Source organism: Anolis sagrei, chromosome 2 (assembly GCF_037176765.1).
Source record: "Anolis sagrei isolate rAnoSag1 chromosome 2, rAnoSag1.mat, whole genome shotgun sequence".
Classification (NCBI taxonomy): domain Eukaryota; kingdom Metazoa; phylum Chordata; class Lepidosauria; order Squamata; family Dactyloidae; genus Anolis; species Anolis sagrei.
Window position 1 is genome coordinate 205734731 of NC_090022.1, and position 18444 is coordinate 205753174.

Below are 18444 nucleotides of genomic sequence, written 5' to 3' on the forward strand. Positions count from 1 at the left end.
CAATTTATTATGATCCACACAGTCAAAGGCTTTAGAATAGTCAATGAAGCAGAAGTAGATGTTTTTCTGAAACTCCCTGCCTTTCTCCATTATCCAGCGGATATTGGCAATCTGGTCTCTCGTTCCTCTGCCTTTTCTAAACCCAGCTTGAACATCTGGCAACTCTCGCTCCATGTATTGCTGGAGTCTTCCTTGCAGGATCTTTAGCATTACCTTACTGGCATGAGAAATAAGGGCCACTGTACGGAAGTTTGAGCAGTCTTTCGCATTTCCCTTTTTTGGTATGGGGATATAAGTTGATTTTTTCCAGTCTGATGGCCATTCTTGTGTTTTCCATATTTGCTGGCAAATGGCATGCATCACCTTGACAGCATCATCTTTTAAGATTTTAAACAGTTCAGCTGGGATCCCATCATCTCCTGCTGCCTTGTTGTTAGCAATGCTTCTTAAGGCCCATTCAACCTCACTCCTCAGGATGTCTGGTTCTAATTCATTCACCACACCGTCAAAGCTGCATACAAATGATGTGCCAGAAGGGGGGCAAGAGGAAAATCACTCCTGCCCCCCCTTCTCCTGACATGTCATTTGTACCTGACAGAGTAACACTAAAAAAGCAGGGCAATTCCAGACTAGAATCAATCAGGTCCAGCTACCCCCCCCCCCCAAAAAAACGAAGAATTCCCCCAGGTGGCAACCAGCCAGGCTTTGAAGCTGCAAGACTATTTAATTCTAATCAAGGTGGCCAATAGCAACATTTACACCTGCCTCAAACAAAAAGGAGTTCATTCTCCCACCTTGGATATTCCACATATATATAATGCCCTCTTGCCTAGTTTCCAACAGACCTCACAACCTCTGAGGATGCTGCCACAGATATGGGCGAAATATCAGGAGAGAATGCTTCTGGAACATGGCCATACAGCCCAGAAAACTCACAGCAACCCAGTGATTCCGGCCACGAAAGCCTTCAACAGCATATTATTTCTTTAATGTTTTGCCAGTTACATGTGTTTCAGTAAACTGGGTCTACTGTATATGATTCATTACTATGTTTGTATTGCCAATTATTCAAAATAAAAATATGTACAATAATGAAAACCAGCAAGTCTATCTGATTATTTCATCAAAACATTATTTTGCAAAACCATTAAAAATATGCTTTGAGCCTAATGTTCTAGATATTTTGATAAATCAGTTTTCTTCCCACTCCCCATTTTTAAACATCATAGATGTTGGCCTTTATTTATTGTTGTTCGTTACAAAGAACTGGGACTCCACTAACAATGAAAGGGGATGTAATGAATCATTAAAGCAGCTCAATATACATGCCACAAAATGAGAGAGTATGGTTATTTTAAGACAACAATAATGCATAGGACATTCCTAGAAAGCAGAAGGAAGTTTTAAGGGCAAGTGAAGTCACAGACTTTTGAGTATGATTCTGACAATGAAACAGAAAGACAGAGGAATGCAGCAACCAGTAATATATTACAGCAGGAGGGAGTTACCTCACTATTTGTAATAGATCTGGGACAAAACAATGAGAAATACCTGCTTTAGCCTGTTCCCTCAGTTTTTTGGGTTTTTTTTGTCGTGTCAGGAGCAACTTGAGAAACTGCAAGTCACTTCTGGTGTGAGAGAATTGGCTGTCTGCAAGTATGTTGCCCAGGGGACGCCCGGATGATTTGATGTTTTTATCATCCATGTAAGCTTTGGATAGCCTAACAAAAGGTTAATACCCCATGGTATTTGTTTTGCTCTCTGTGCCCCAGTTCAGAAAATTTTACTTTACTTTTTGTCCCTGCAATGACTGGATTTTGCAAAAAATGGCTTGTTGTGGAAATGAGAAAGCTTTAATGGAGACCCCTTTTTCCCCGAATAACTCTTCCAGGAGTGAATTTCCCTTTTGAAGGGTAAATTTCTCTCAGTTCCTGTTGTCTCATTCCAATTTGTAACTATGACACATTTGTAGTCGGATGTTTGTAACTCGGGGACGGCCTGTACTGGGATATAGAGCAGGAGTCCTCAAACTTTTTAAGCTGAGGGCTGGTTCGCTTGAGGGGGCAGACTATAGTTTGAAAAAACAAAACATGAACAAATTCATATATATATATACATATACACACACATATAAATTGGCAGTCCCTAAGTTACAAACAAGATCAGTTTTTTAGGTTTGCTCTTCAGTTGAATTGGTATGTAAGTTGGAACTGGTACATTTTGAGCTGTAATGCCAGCCTTTGGATAACATAGAGAAGGGTTATTTATTTATTATATTTATAGTAACACACACACACATATATATGTATCACATAGAGAGAAAGAAAGTTAGTTAACACCCCTGTGGTGTTCCTTTTGCTATCTGTGTCCCTTTTTAGAAGATTTCGCCTCATTTTCTGGAGTTACACTTTAAAAAAATGTCCCTGCTCGGTCTTACATACAAATTCAACTTTCAGAGCACACCTACAGAAACCTTATTTTTGGTACTTGGGGACTTCCTGTATATGCCATTTGAAATTCCTTCTTAACTCAACACCAATGCAAAGAGCTATGCATTAATATTCTTAAGAGTACTTACTCCAAAGTGACCTGTACAAAGTCATGGAAAGTCTTTAAGGCAGTGGTTTCTAAAACTCTGCTCTTCCAGATGTTTTGAACTTCAGCTCCCACAATTCTGAACAGCTGAAATGGGTTATCAGATGGCCCTTCCAGACAGGCCCTGGGCCCTTCCACACAGCTTTATAACCCAGGCTCCTTCCACACAGCTGAATATCCCACATATAATATCCCACATAGAACTCCTGTATGCTGATGATAATGTAGTCCGAGTGCATTCAGAAGAAGACCTACAAGCCACTCTAAATACTGTTGCAGAAGCATACGAGAAGTTCGGCCTGTCATTGAACATTGAGAAAACCAAAGTGGTCTTCCAGCAGTAACCAGCCAATCCTTCTACAATGCTAGAAATACAGCTTAATGGTGTAATATTAGAAAATGTTGACCATTTCCTCTACCTTGGCAACCACCTCTCCAGAAAGTCAACACTGACACTGAAATGCAACGCCACCTGAACTCTGTGAGTGCAGCATTTTTCCAATTGAAGCAGAGAGTGCTTGAGGATCGAGATATCTGTAGGGAGGCCAAGGTGCCTGTTTATAAAGCTACTGTCCTCCTAACTCTGTTATATGCCTGCAAAATGTGGACTGCCTATAGTTGTCACACTCAACTTCTGGAATGATTCCATCAGCGCTGCCGCTGAAAAACCCTGCAAATCTCTTGGGAAGACAGGCGGACAAATGTCATTGTGCTGGAAAAAGCAAAGACCACCAGAATTGAAAAAAATGTCCTCCACCATCAACTCCACTGTCTGAATGCCTGATCACCGTCTCCCAAAGCAGTTGCTCTGCTCCCAACTCAAGAACAGAAAATGGAATGTTGGTGGACAGGAAAAGAGATTTAAAGATGGGCTCAAAGGCAACCTTAAAAACTGTGGCATAGACGTTGAGAACTGGGAAGCCCTGGCCCTTGAGCACTCTAGCTGGAGGTCAGCTGTGACCAGCAGTGCTGCAGAATTCAATGAGGCACGCATGGAGGGCGAAAGGGGGAAATGTGCCAAGAGGAAGGCACATCAAGCCAACCCTGATTGGGACCAGTTTCCACCTGGAAACCAATGCCCTCACTGTGGGAGAACATGTGGGTCAAGAATAGGGCTCCACAGCCACCTACAAACCCACCAAGACACTACACTTGGAGGGCCATCATCCTCAAACTAGGAGGGATCACCTCAGGAGTAGCTCAGGCTTCTTCCACACAGCTGAATAGCCCTCATTATCTGCTTTGATGATGGCAGTGTGGACTCAGGACCCTTCCACACCAGGCCCATACCCAGAATTTCGTTTCGGGGGGGGGGGGGCGATTTTTTTCAGGGGGGGTTCGGGGGGGCTGTTTCAGGGGGGGGGCTGAGTCTGAGTGAAAGAGGGTCTAGCCTAGCAAACCTTTTGTATCATTACCCCAATACCCCCATGCATATGGGATATATTGAGTATGGTGATCAGATCATGATATGAATAAACATAACAGTTTAAATAATGCACCAGTAAGGCCTTTTCGCGAACCGCCATGAGAATTTCGGGGGGGGGGGGGGGGTGGCTGAAGCCCCCCGAGCCCCCCCCCCCCCCACATGCCTGTTCCACACAGTTCTATATCCCAAAATATCAAGGAAGAAAATCGCACAGTCTGGGTTATGAGTCCACACTCGGATAATGTGGTTTTTTCTGCCTTGATATTCTGGGATAGAGGGCTGGGTGGAAGGGCCTCCAGAATATCAAGTCAGAAAATCCTTCAATATCTGCTTTGAACTGGGTCCACACTGCCGAATATTCCAGTTCACAGTAGAATATGTGGGATTTTTTCCCCGCTGCGTGGCAGGGGTCCTAGTTAAATGTTTGAGGTGAGAATTGTTCGATGCCTGTCTGTCCAGGAAAGTGGGAAGGATAGGCAGGCACCCGTTCCTGAGGCACCCGATAACAGAAACGAATATATGCAAGATATTCCAGCTCAAAGCAGCGTTTGGCAACCCTTGTGTCCCGTGGCATTCCTGCGGGCGCGCGCGGAGTGGCTGGGTCAGCGCGAGAGGGGCTCCTTAGTGCGCTTGGAAGCCCCGAGGCGGGAAAAGGAGGTGAAGCTTGCGCCAGGGAGGGAGGGAGAGAGAGAGGGAGGGAGGGGCAACGCGCAGGAGAGGCTCCCTTTGGGCAGGTGAGGAGGCGCAAGAGGGGGAAAAGGCGCCAAGGCAGAGGGAAGGAGGGCTCTGCAAGAGGAGGAGGAGGAGGAAAAAGAGGAGGAGGAGGAGGAGGGAGCTGCAGGCACGCGCCCCACCCACCCACTCCTTCACTCCCTCCCAGCCAGACTGGCGGCGACTGGAGGCGCTACCTTGCTTTGCCTTTCCTGAGTGGCAGCTCCAAGGACTGCCGCCTTGTCTGCCCCCCCCCCTTTCTCCTCCTCCTTTCGTCCTCCGCCTTGCAACTCCAAAGGCTCCCAAGCCTCTCGCCTTTTGGCGCTTGGAGCCCAGAGGATGGCGTCCCCCCCCTCCGCCTCGCCAAGGTAAATAAAAGGTGTTGGTTGCCTGTGCGTATTCGCGCCTCCCTGCCTTCCTTCCTTCCTTCCTTCTCCTCTCCAACTTCGCTTTCTTCCATCCCCTCCTTCCGACCCATTTGTTCCCTCACCAAATGTAGAGGCAGGACAAATCCCAGCTTTCTTCCTCCTCCTCTTTCCTCCTTTTCTTTCCCTTCACTCTTGGTCTGCTCAAAAGTTCCTCAAAGTCCAAAGTGTCATACTTTTCCCCTTGCTCTTTCTTCTATCATCTCAAGATCTTTTCTCGCTCTCTCTTTCTTGTTGGAAGGATGGCAAAGGGCCCCTCCGCACAGCCCGATATCCCAGAATATCAAGGCAAAAAGAGAATCCCACATTATCTGAATGTGGACTCAGATAACCCAGTTCAAAGCAGATATTGTGGGATTTTCTGCCTAGATATGCTGGGATATAGTGCTGTGTGGAGAGACCCTCAGATAACTCGGGCCCCTTCCAAACAGCCCTATATCTCAGAATATCAAGGCAAAAAAAATCCCACATTATGCGAGTGTGGACTCCTGTAACCCACTTCAAAGCATACATTATGGGATTTTCTGCCTTGATATTCTGAGATAGAGGGCTCTGTGGAAGGGCCCCTAGACTGCAGAAAGAAAAACTTTATTTGGTTCTGTTTCCACTCTTTGGTTTTTGTTGCCTCCTTCAGCACTCTTCTCTGGTTTTTAAATTAGTGACATGCGTGCTCTTCGTCTTCTCCTTATTTTTCTCCTCCTCCTTTTCTTGAAATTGAACTTTTTTGTCCCTTCCACACAGCCATACAGTCCAGAATGTCAAGGCAGGAAATCCCACAATATCTGCTTTGAATTGGGGGCCCTTCCACGCAGCCCTATATCCCAGAATATCAAGGCAGAAAACCCCACATCTGAGTGTGGACTCAGATAACTCAGTTCAAAGCAGATATTGTGGGATTTTCTGCCTTGATATTCTGGGATATAGGGCTGTGTCGAAGGGCCCTTGTCTTTCTGAGTTCACACTGCCATATATTCCAGCTCAAAGCAGATAATGTGGGATTTTACTCAGCTGTCTGGCCTCAGAATATCAAGGCAGAAAACCCCACAATATCTGCTTTGAACTGGGATATATGGCAGTGTGGACTCAGATATCCGAGTTCCAAGCAGATACTGTGGGGTTTTCTGCCTTGATATTCTGGGTTTTATGGCTGTGTGGAAGGGCCCTCAGTGCAGTTTAGTTTACCATTTTATTTGGAGGAGAGTTGGCTTTCCTATTATTATTATTTTTTCATCATCAATGTAAAACATACACATTTTCCATCCCAGTTGAAGCTCTTTGACATTTCGAAGTTGGTAGAAAGAAGGGATCTTGCATTTCTTGCTTCCACCTTTAAGCTGAGTTTTTGGAGACTTGAGACGTTCCAACAATCCAGGATATTAACCCTTTAGCTGGTATCTTGCATGTGATGGATTTTTTTTAATTTACAGAGGATAAATATTACAGTATTTAGTTGGTAATAACAAGCCCTCCATCCTCCAATGCAACCATCTGTAGCTCAAAAATATTTTGGTTTTTCAATTTCATATAAGGAGCAGCATCGTTGATTTTTTAAATTTTGAATTTGTTTTAATAGTTTTAACAGTTTACATTTAAAAATACTGTTTGCATTTAATCCTAATTCCATGTTTGTATATGTGTATATTTTAAATGATTACGCTAATGCTTTTATGTTAAGACACTTTGAGTGCCCTTTGGGGAAGATATAGTGGAATATAAATAATAATAATAAGAACAACAACAACAATATGAGGCTTCAACACCCACAGATTTTGGTATCCTTGGGCAGGGATCCAGGAACCAAACCCCAGAAGATACCAAGTTCCCAGTGCATTTCAAATATCTTAGTAGTAGTTTTCAAAGAAGCATCCATGTTACTCTCTTGCAACATAAAAAGGAGGAGGAAGGTAGGGAAGGAATGTAGCAGCATCTTCTCAACTAGCTGGTGTTAATTTTAGCACAAGCATTTGTATATATAACCCCATGCCTTACTGAGTGATATCCAGGGTTCAAAATAATACAAAGTATATTTATACATTATCCACAGTAGTTATAAATGTAGTCAGGGTGATTGAAATTTGCAAAATGGTTGAATTCCTCCCCTTTTTCAGTAATGCATGCCTGTAGATGAGCTCTGTTCTACATTAGCAACTGCGTGGTATCAGTGCATTGGCAGGAATAAGGTCTTCTCTGGTTCTAATCAGGCTTCAAGCCCAATCCTGATCACACCCATTTATATATTAAATTATGCTGAAATACAACAATACTAAAACGCAGAATTTACAACAAAATCTTGATTGGGTTAAAAGCCTATCTTGTTAAAATGCAGCATTAAAGAAGGGACTAGCACCCAAGCATTCAGTGGCACAATGGATTAAACCCTTGTGCCGGCAGGACTGCTGACTGAGAGATCACCAGTTCGAATCCGGGGAGAGCAGGTTGAGCTCCCTCTGTCAGCTCCAGCTCCCTATGTGGGAACATGAGAGAAGCCTCCCACAAGAATGGTAAAACACCAAATATCTGGGCGTCCCCTGGGCATCGTCCTTGGCGACGGCCAATTCTCTCACACCGGAAGCAACTTGCAGTTTCTCAAGTTGCTCCTGACACACACACAGAAAAAAAATCCAAGCAGTTAAATCCCATGCAAGTATCGTATTTACTCATTCACAAGTCAACCTCATATATAGGTCAAGGGCAGATTTGGGGGCCAAATTTGGAGATTTTGATATTACCAATGAATATTGAATAAGTCAAGAGTCATTTTGCCAAAAGGAGAAAGTACTGACGTCATGTTGGGACCTTCTGCCCCAACCACTGCCATTTCTCCACTCAGTCATTCATAAAGGAGAGAAGTAGTGCCATGGCGGAAACTGTAAAGGGGATCACTGTTTCTTTTAAGTTCTCCCAGGATGAACAAGTACCATACCTCAATCACTCTCCTTTCTTTAGTAGGGAATTTCATAGTATTGTGCTGGTCCTGAGAAGGCTCTTTCTTGTGTCTCCAGATGTTTCTTTCCTGGTGGGAGGTCTGAGATTATGAAGGCCCCTCTCTGCAAAATGCGTTAAGAAAGTGGTTTTTCTGATACTTGATTGAATTTGTACAGAGCTACATAGATGACTTCCATTGGGCCCAGAAATTGATGAATGGTCAGTGATGCTTTTGTAACAAGAAATTAACATATTTCCTTTAACAGTCTCCTTTCAACAGTCTGGCTGCTGCCTTTTGTACCAATTGAAATTTATTAATATTGTTTTCGAAAGCATCCCCATGTGGTGTGCATTATAGTTGGTTGAAATGTACGTAACTAAAGTATGTGTCACAATGGCCAGATCAACAGTCTCCAGGAACAGACATAGTTGCACACTAGTCTTATCCTTGAAAATGCAACTCTGCCCTGTATCAACATTTGAGGACCTAGACTGAGGACAGAATCCAGGCATACATGCAAACTTCAACCCAAACCTTTAAGGAATGTATAACCCCAATGCAGCACAGATTGAATCTTTCTTGCTGAATCCATTTATTAGCTAACCAGAAGCATCTCTATTTTATTTGGATTTAAAATTAAATTTCATCTTCTTTCAGTGCATTACTGACACCAGATTGTGTGCGTATGTGTCTTCAAGCCTTTTGATTTAGGATGACTCCATGAATTTCATAGGGTTTTCTTAGATAAGGAATACTCAGAGGTGATTTGCTAATTCCTTCATCTGAAGTGTAGCCAACAGCACCTCGTATCCATGAGCAGTCACACATTCAAGTATTAACTAAGGCTGACCCTACTTAGATCACTGATTTAGACAATAGCTTCCTTGGATTTTGTCTGAAAGAAGGGAGAGAGAAAGAATTGGATGTTATTGACATTACAGTGGCAGTAAACTCCAGTACTCCAGATAGTCTCCCTAGTGCAGTGGTCTTCCAGTTGTTTTGGACTTCAACTCCCAGAGATCGCAGTCAGATTACCAGCTGTTAGGAATTGTGGGAGCCCATCCCAAACACCTGCAGGACCAAAGGTTGGTAACCACTGCCCTAGTGGTCAGGGGCGGCTCAACCCATTACGCAAAGTAAGCATTTGCAGTATAGTTGATTTTGCCCAGGGGCACTCTTGGGGGAAAATAGACCTTGACATATGCGAGTTGTAGTTACTGGGATGTATAGTTCACCTACAATCAAAGAGCATTCTGAATGCCACCAATGATGGAACTGAACCAAATATGGCACACAGAACTCCCACTATGAACAGAAAATATATATCAGTGATTGGTTGGGGGTGGGGGTGCCAAAATACTGTTTGCTTACCATTGAAAGTTACCTAGGGCCGCCTCTGCTAGTGGTATAGGTAAATAGAATGGGTGACAAAGCACATCCCTGAGGAAAATCATGGACCAAAAACAATGATATCAAACATAGATTCCCGAACAGTCCCTCAAGAGTAGTAGTTCCCAACCTGTGGGACCCCAGATGGTTTGGCCTTCAACTCCCAAAAATCCTAACAGCTGGAAAACTGGCTGGGATTTCTGGGAGTTGTAGGCCTGAATACATAGGGACCCACAGGTTGAGAACCACTGCTCTAGAGACAAGAGTAATCATAAAATTGTATCTCCAAGTCCGAGCAAAGAGACTTGTTAAAATCTTCCAAGAACTCCAATAGATGCAACAGTAGCATATTTTCCATATCCAAAGATCCATATCCAAGGTAAAGAAACTGGACTTTCTCCCATAACGAGGCCTGAAGCCAGGTTGAAGTAGATCAGGCATGGGTAAACTTCGGCCCTTCAGGTTTTTTGGACTTCAACTCCCAGAAATCCCAGCCAATTTACCGGCTGTTAGGAACTGTGGGAGTTGAAGTCCAAAACACCTGGAAGGCCAAAGTTTACCAATGCCTGAAGTAGATACTGTACATATAACCTGCTTTATCCAAAAAGCCATGAGATGTACAGACGTTCTTATTACTGTGTTTATTAAAGCAAAACAGAATTTCAATCCTATTCAGTTCAGTGAGATTTGATTCCAAGTATATGCACATTTAAACTATTTAAACTATTTTTGTCTGGGAATGAGATCATTATCCACAGCTCAGCAATAGAAGCAAAATGTCATAAATGTCAAAAACTTGCACAGATTTTTTTGCCAAATAAATATATTGCCAGCTGTGGAACATGGAATTATGGATTTAGATTAATAAACGGTCAGTGTTTACAGAGCCGCAATATTCATTTTTTGCATATGATCTTCTAGAGTCAGAGGACTATGTAGGTAGAAAGAGAATGAAGTATGTTTGAAATTGTAAACCCACAAGCTGCTGTATCTTGTTTATTGAATAGAAGTTTTTAAAAAGGATTTTAGCTGGCATAATGATGTCTGTTGCAACAGAATGAAACATGTTTGTTTAATTAACATGAAAAACGCCAGGGATTCCAGATCAACTTAAGACCTTTTGTACATTTTTTCCTTTCCTCACTCTCATTTTATCACTTATATATGTGCTTGCTCAATACAGGAAAAAAAAACCCTCCTATGTCAGCATCACTTACAGAAACTTTAACACTTCAGTGGTCAAGGCATAAGAGCTCAATGTGATAAGATATACACTGAATTGCCAAAATATTAATGATCTAAAGTTTCACAGGCTTAAGATAATTTACTTGAAGAGACAAAGCATTCATAAGTAGCCTTTGCCTTAGACCTAGACAAAAAAATGAAAAAAATTAAAAACTGGTGGCCAAAAATTAGAACCTAAGTGGCTCAATTTGTATTTTTATATTTTTCTTTTTGCTTGTCTCTCCTAATTGCAATGTCTTAAACTAGGAACTCAACTTCTAAATGAGCCTATGCTCTTTGAAAGTTCTAAATGTAGCATCTTGCTATGGTTGTGGATTCTATACATATCTGTTCATTCAATAATAGGGTTTTTTTCCTTTAAAATTAAAAAAGTTTAAACAATTATTTATTATTTATTTATTAGGAGAATTTCTATCCTGTCCTTCTCGCCTCCGAAGAGGACAGCTACCAACAGGCACCATTTGGTGTCACACAATAAAACAAGCATAATATACAATTAACCTACATTATAAACAATTATACATACATTAAAACAGTTTGCCTTTTCACGTCATCTTCCAAATCAATCCATTGCTGTTAGTTAAAAAAAATCCATTAAAACCATCTATTCTCTGAATGCTTGATCCCATAACCAAGATTTGAGCTTCTTCCGGAAGGTCATAAGGGAGGGGGCAGATGTGATATCATTAGAGAGGAAGTTCCACAGTTGAGGGGCCACCACCGAGAAGACCCTGTCTCTCGTTCCCACCAAGGGCGACTGCAATGGAGTTGGTACCAAGATCAGGGCCTCTCCAGACAATCTTAAGGTCCTTGGGAGTTCGTAGAGGGAGATATGTTAGGACAGGTAAGCTGGGCTGGAACTATTTAGGGTTTTATAGGTCAAGACCAGCACTTTGAATTGTGTTCAAAAGCTAACAGGAAGCCAGTGGAGCTGGCGTAATGTTCCCTGTACCCTGCTTCAGTGAGCAACATGGCTTCCAAGTGTTGGACTAGCTGGAGCTTCTGAATAGTCTTCAGAGTCAACCCCACACAGACTATGTTGCAGTAATCTATGCGGGATGTAACCAGAACATGGACCACCGTGGCCAAGTCAGGTCTCCCAAGATACGGGCAATTAAACAATTTTGCTCTAGAGGTAAATAGGATTCAGCATTGATTGTGCTATGCAAATCTTGCGCTGAATGGCAAAGACTTGAATGTGCAATCAAATATGCAACTAATGTGTAACTTTATAGACATCTGCATGTGTAATACCACATGCACAACTCTACTTCTGCAACTCTAGACTGGACTGAATGCAGATGTTGCACATTAGGCAAAAATGTCCAATCACTTACGTAGGAGAACTTCAGCAACTGGGTTCCAGCTGACATTCTGAATACGTTACTGTTGACTGCAGGAGCTAATCCACTAGATGGTGCTTCTTATTTTTGACAAGAATAAACAGAATGCAAGGTAAGATGCCCATTTTCTTATCTCTGAAATTTCTCAGTAGTTCTATACCAGCGCTGGCCAAAGTGCAGCTCTCCACACACTGTTGGACAGCAACTCCAAGTATTCCTCTGCATTGCTTAGGGTAACTAGATCTTCTAGGCATTATAGTCCAAAACAGAGGACCAAACGTAGTTCTCCCTTGGCATAGAGCAGGTCTGGACAACCTGCAGCTCTTCCAGGTGTTTCAACTCCCAGAATTCCTGGCAGGTTGGGTAGATCTTCTGATAGCTGGAGGCCCAAACACTTGGATGGCTGCAGGTTATGCAGGCCTGCCATGGAGCATTCATTGCCAATTTTTGGCTCTCCAGATTTCAACTCTGGCAGTGTCTTGCCTTTGACCATGGCTGCGACTTCTAAAATCCAAGCTAACGAAAGAATATCAGCCGTATGGGTGGAACATAACCTTTAGTTATGTGCTGGCATCACACATAAACAGGTATACTCACAATACTGTGAACCTATAAAAGATGCTCCTGAGAAGTTATCTCAGCACACAGCATGAATCTGGTGTACCAACACTATAGCTTTCTCACATTTACAAAGGGCCCTGTTTCAAGAATTTAAATGCGACTTTCCTGCTTCTTGGCAGGAAATTGGACTGGATGGCCCATGAAGTCTCTTCCAACTCTATGATTCTATGACCCCAACCACCACTGCCAAGACTTGATCTAGAATAGCAAAGTTCAAAAATAGCTCTTCTGGGACTTTTGATCTTGTCCACCTTAACATTTGACCTTACATATATTCAAAGCTTCATGATGTGACTACCTGGAATTCAGGAATCTTCATCATATTTTTGATTCTGTGATTATGCTAATTCTGCATATTTTTCATCGCCAGTATGGGTTCTCCTTAGCAACATTTGAAGTCTGGACTGATGTGAAAGTCTGGGGAAAAGCTTTGGGATATTGGTAGAGGCAGGCAAGAGAAAGCATTCTCCCCGGGACAGATTTTCAATTTTTCCAGCTGAAACATTGGTGAGATGCAAAACAAAGCCAAATTCAAATGAAATATTATTTGTGTTGGCAATAAAATAATCTAGATGTAGTGAATTATGCCCTCCACTACACAGGTAAGCAATTAAGAACACCTGATATCAAATAAATAGGGTGACTGCATCTTAGTTGAGGACTTACATTACTCAGTACTCCATAATTATGCAATGCAAAGATTTGAATGCAAGAATGTGTATGCTGTGTAGTTCCTTGCATACAGCAAAACTCAAATTCAAGATGCAGAGATGTTATGCTCTGTAGATAGTCATTTTCCTGAGAGGAGCATATAGGGGGATTCCTTGCAGCACATTACTGAATGCAACCACTGGGCAAATTTTGTTCTAGTTTGATGAAGACAGCCACAGTAGAAGTCAGTATCTTGTGTTTGCTTTGACCTGGCCTCAGTCAAGATTTACACCTCTCAAAGAACTGTGACACAGACAGCACACTGTGAACTGGGAAACATATTGCCCTCCTCTTGCTGACGGATGAAAAGGTCAGAGGGAGGTGAATCAAAAACTGCAAAATTGCAAAACACTTGGAATACCAACTTGAAATTTTAGATAAGAACTGAGCTCCAGCCAGGACCTCTAGGATAAAGTGGACTATATTTACTATGTATAGCTGAACGGATATAGTGTATATTCACAGCTGTACAAAACTAAGACTCTTCTTGTTTGAAGTTGTACAGTTTAAGTGTGTGTGTGTTACCCGCCTCTCCTCATGACCTCTCGCAGTTTAACGTTGCCAGAATAATAAAATAAGGGAAGGTTAGATATCAAAATAAATATTACATGTATTTCCATTTCCTCAAAATGATTGTATTTTCCTTCTAAAATCCAAAGACGTTTGGATCCAGAGCTCACCAGTTTATTCTAGGTCTTTCCAGGTTTTCCTATCAGCAGCTGAGGTCTTACTGTGCAGCGCACCAGTGAGAGACCTAAGGTTGATGAGTATGCAAAATGGGGAGTTTTCTATGGCTGTTCTACCCAGAATCACTTCATCAAATAGAAAGTTGTTCCATTTTTGTAGTTTTAAAAATAACCAATAATTTTAAATTAAAAAGCCTTTCTATTTTTTGTATTAATGTCCTGATAAAATATTGCCCACCAGTAATGATGTGATTTAAATTTCATAGTGTATGGATATCTTGCATTGTTATTATGTATTAATAGAATTTTACATATGTTTGTCAATGGAATTGCCAGCTTTCTAGATTGACACACACAGAGACACTCCAGAATTTCTGCAACCTTTCTGAAACAATTGAAATACATCACATTTTCATAGGATAGAGGAGGGTCCCTCGCAAAATTCTTAAAACCCTAATGTGTCCATGGGTGGATTTACACTGACCCAATAAACCAGGATTAATCTGACATGGCATACACCAGTTCAGCCCCAAGATGGGCCAAACAGGAGGCCCCCAGTCACTGAATGGTTGAGCGGGAGTCCTAGCCACCAAACAGGACCAAACATGGTTTGGGGTCACTAGAGGGCTACTCTTACTGTCCCCTCCCATCCTCTGTGTCACAGCAATCTCCAGCCGTGAGATGGGTTCTACTTGTTGGCCATCACTTGTCATGACATCAGCAAGGGCTATGGGGCAATTGGGGAAGCAAGGGGGGAAAGGAGTTGGCGATTACACCATCTCTCCAGCTGACACATAGGACTAGTCTTGAGTCTGGAGGCTGCAGTGACATGGAAAATGGGGGGAGGGGGAGCAGTAAGTGACATCTCATGTCCCTAGCCTATCTAAACCTGGGAAACGGGATGGCAATAAAATTAGTGGTGGCTAGTTCTATTCTAGTGGGCCCAAAATTGGGTAATAGTCCAAATTCTGGACCAGAATTCAGATTGTTCCCCAACTCCGGTTAAAACGGAGCAGGGTCACATCCTTGATCAGCTCCATACAGTGTTGGGCGGCAACAGAGCGGATCCAGGGCCCAACCATACTAAATGGTCAGGATAGAAGTACCTCTTGTTGAAGACAGTCTTTCAAACAACCAGATCCTATGGAGTTTACAACTTTTTGCTCATGAGCATCACTTCATATTATTTCTAGAAACAAATCAGCAACCCACCAAGCTGTTGTAAGGACTTAGAAATTCCCAATACCATTCTTGGTTAACAGTCTTGCTCTGGAATCTGGATCGTTTAGGAAGCTATTTTTGTTATGCTCAGTGTGCATCTTAGTAAAGATTGGAATGGAGTGAAATAGATACACCACTCTCTCTATTCCATTATTAAACTGCATAACTATCATAAATAATTTATAATATATACAGATAATAAACTGTAATCATTGAGATGCAGCATGGTGTAATGGTTTTATCATTGAAGTATGACTCTGGAGACCAGGATTCAAATTCTCATTTTTCCATAAACACCCACTGGGTGATCTTGAGAAATTCACACTCTCTCAGTCTCAGACAAAGGCAAAGACAAACCTTCTCTGAAAAAAAATCTTGCCAAGGAAACTGACAGGATCTCCATATGTCCGAAATGACTTATTTATTTATTGTATCAGAAGCGAACCGAGAGTACAGCTGTAATGTATTTTTTTTCAAATTCACAAACAAAGTTAAAAACCTGGCATTACACTAAATGTTCTTTGACCAGTAGCAGGCCACTTGGAGTACCTCTGGTGTCGCTGTAAGAAGGTCCTCGATTGTGCATGCGCCAGGGCTTAAAGGCTTCATTGTAGTAAGTGGTCTGTGGTTTGCTCTTCTCCACACTCGCATGTTGTGGACTCCACTTTGTGGCCCCATTTCTTAAGGTTGGCTATGCATCTCGTGGTGCCAGAGCGCAGTCTGTTCAGCGCCTTCCAAGTTGTCCAGTCTTCTGTGTGTCTGAGGGGAGTCTCTCATTCAGTATCAGCCATGGATTGAGATTATGGATTTTAGCCTGCCACTTTTGGACTGTCGCTTGCTGAGATGTTCCTGCAAGTATCTCTGTAGATCTTGGAAAACTATTTCTTGATTTAAGGCGTTGATGTGCTGGCTGATATCCGAATAGAGGATGGGCCGGAGATGTCACTGCCTTGGTCCTTTCATTATTGGCTGCTACTTCCCAGCAGACTTCAGGTGGTGCAATACCAGCTAAACAGTATAATTTCTCCAGTGGTGTGGGGTGTAGACATCCTGTGATAATGCGGCATGTCTCATTAAGTGTGGTGAGATGTGTTCCACACTGAGCATGTGTACTCATCAACAATAACTTGAAGAAATAACTTGAAGTTACACAACAACAACCTATAATATAGTATAATATAATATACAAATATATATTAGAAAAAATGGTCTAACCAATGGTTCTAGTCAGCAGTCGAACCAAGCTGAAGAGGAGGGATGTAGTTTCACAGTGTTTTTTATCCAGTTGCATCCTGTGTTCTCCTGATTTGGGGGCTTTTATTGGAAAATGTAACACAATAATCTTTAGACCAAAAGAATCATTCCTACCAAGATATTTTTGTTGTATTGTGCCCTTTTCTCTGAAATGACTCATTTTTTCAAGATTCTAATTTCATTTTGGCATTGAAAATTACTAGCTCTGTGGCCTACTCATATTGTTATAGTCCCATTTTTTTACATTACTATTCTACAGGAAATACATACATTTGACCTTTTTTAGCATTTTGAGCTTTGGCTCCTGTTATGGTTACTATTTATACAACTGTGGAGGTGTAATTTTTGGCTCATTTTACACTTTTGCATAAAAAATGCCTGCAAGCTTTCTTGTAGGTTGTCCGTTGCCACTATGTTTGCTGTTCTAAGGCCTCAACGTATTTATGGTGCAACTTTGTGCATACTTAACACCAGTGTATTCAGTGACATTTAATTCTAGCTAACTATGCATAGGACTAGCTTCATTAGTTTGTTAATTAGTTTGTTAATTTTCAAAATTTAAAAAAAAACCCTAAAGGTATACCTTAGTTAACAAATTAAATGTATTCCTGGGCATCATTTGTAACAGAAAGTTATTTACCAGAGGCAGAAATGATATTGAAAGAATAGGGATAGGTTCCTACACCACAAAATGAAGAGAATTTGCAAATGTTTCAGTCATTTTTATATATATAACTAATAATATATTACAATTTTGGCACAGGGATCTTCTCCAATCCATTCCAAACTTATCCATAGTTACATCAATCTGAGGACCCCCTCAGAAAAACCCCACTCAGTTTGTTTGCCCATTTTAAATTATATGTAATTGGTACTTGTTAATTCGACATATGGTTGAAAGACTTGATCACAAATAGAGTCAGTGGTTGCCAGTTATCATTTAAAAGACCCAAAAGAGCAGATCAGTGTAAAGTGGACTGTTGAAAAGTATAATCTGTGAATTGTTGAAAAGTACACAATCCCTATCCATGGATTCTTTATCCACAGATTCAATTATCCACAGTTTGTAATTATTCCTTCCCCCTCCCCCCAAAAAATCCCCCAAACTACCTTGATTTTGCCATTTTATATTGGGGCACCATCTTACTATGCCAATGTATATAATGGGACTTCAGCATCCATCAATTTGATGCCCACTGGTTTTTGTTTGTGTCCTGGAACCAAGCCCTAGCTGATTCTTAAGAACCACTGTATGTTACTGCCCAGCCCACAAGGGCCCCATAGGCAATGCACATCAGATAAAAAAGTTTAAAATAAAAGGATACTTTTGAAATCTCTGAAACAGACTGAGCAATTTCAATCGCTGAAAGCCATGTAGAATTACACCATTTTCCTTCCCATCAGAAGCATATAACAAATGGAACCAGCATGACCTTACTTGGGATAGAGTTTCTCAGTCAGCATGCTTCTATAGTAAACACTATGTTGTGCATTCCCACCAGTTTAGCCACAGAGGAAGGTAGTAAGCATTGATGATCCTAGGTTTCAGGCATGCCATATGAACAAGGTGGTCTTACAAATGCCCTGGCCCCAAGCCATTTAGGACTTTGTGGGACAAAAACAGTACCTTGAATTGTGCTTGGAAGAAAATTGGAAGACAGTGCAATTCTTGAAGGTCGATGTTAGAGAGTCTCTTAGCATGCATATTGAACACCAGTCTGGCTGATGCATTAACACCACCTGCAGTTTCCAAACACTTTTCATGGTCAATCCTGTGAAAAGTGTATTTCAGTAATCAAATCAGGAGGTAACTAGGGCATGAATCACACTATGTACTGATCTGTCCTCCCCAGGAAAGGGCAGAGTTGGCACAAGCTGGGCAGAGGAACTC

General features: G+C 41.8%; 1 protein-coding gene across 1 annotated transcript in view; it reads left to right on the forward strand.

Moving 5' to 3' along the window:
• The first annotated feature begins 4868 nt into the window (after positions 1-4868).
• The window catches only part of LPAR1 (lysophosphatidic acid receptor 1), a 59084-nt gene continuing 45508 nt past the window's right edge, over positions 4869-18444 (forward strand). The window contains exon 1 of the mRNA XM_060762513.2: positions 4869-5100. The gene's annotated coding sequence lies outside the window, so the exon portion shown is untranslated. The remainder of the gene's footprint in view (positions 5101-18444) is intronic.